Here is a 722-nt window from a genome sequence, read left to right on the forward strand (position 1 = left end):
CACCGTGGTGTTTTTTGCCATGCACACCTCACATTGTCAAAAATGTATGGGAAAAATTCATTTCAATACATTTCAGTTTGATTTGAAATGTCTTTATTATATATTTTAGTGCCAATATGCCAAGGTTATATTCCATAACATGTTAGTATAGCTAATATGAATTCTTCATATATGTATATATATTCGAAAATTTTTTCTATTTAAACTAACGTATGGAAAAAACCAGGCATAAAATCACAATATTACCAGTTTAATATGGCTTAAATTCGAGTTTCATATAGTTATGATTCGATTTATATGTTTCAATATCATTGGTTAGTTAACTTTTGATATTTTCATATCATTTCACATGCCTTCACCGTGGTGTTTTTTGCCATGCACACCTCACATTGTCAAAAATGTATGGGAAAAATTCATTTCAATACATTTCAGTTTGATTTGAAATGTCTTTATTATATATTTTAGTGCCAATATGCCAAGGTTATATTCCATAACATGTTAGTATAGCTAATATGAATTCTTCATATATGTATATATATTCGAAAATTTTTTCTATTTAAACTAACGTATGGAAAAAACCAGGCATAAAATCACAATATTACCAGTTTAATATGGCTTAAATTCGAGTTTCATATAGTTATGATTCGATTTATATGTTTCAATATCATTGGTTAGTTAACTTTTGATATTTTCATATCATTTCACATGCCTTCACCGTGAGT

This window comes from Anastrepha obliqua, unplaced genomic scaffold (assembly GCF_027943255.1).
Source record: "Anastrepha obliqua isolate idAnaObli1 unplaced genomic scaffold, idAnaObli1_1.0 ptg000063l, whole genome shotgun sequence".
Lineage (NCBI taxonomy): Eukaryota > Metazoa > Arthropoda > Insecta > Diptera > Tephritidae > Anastrepha > Anastrepha obliqua.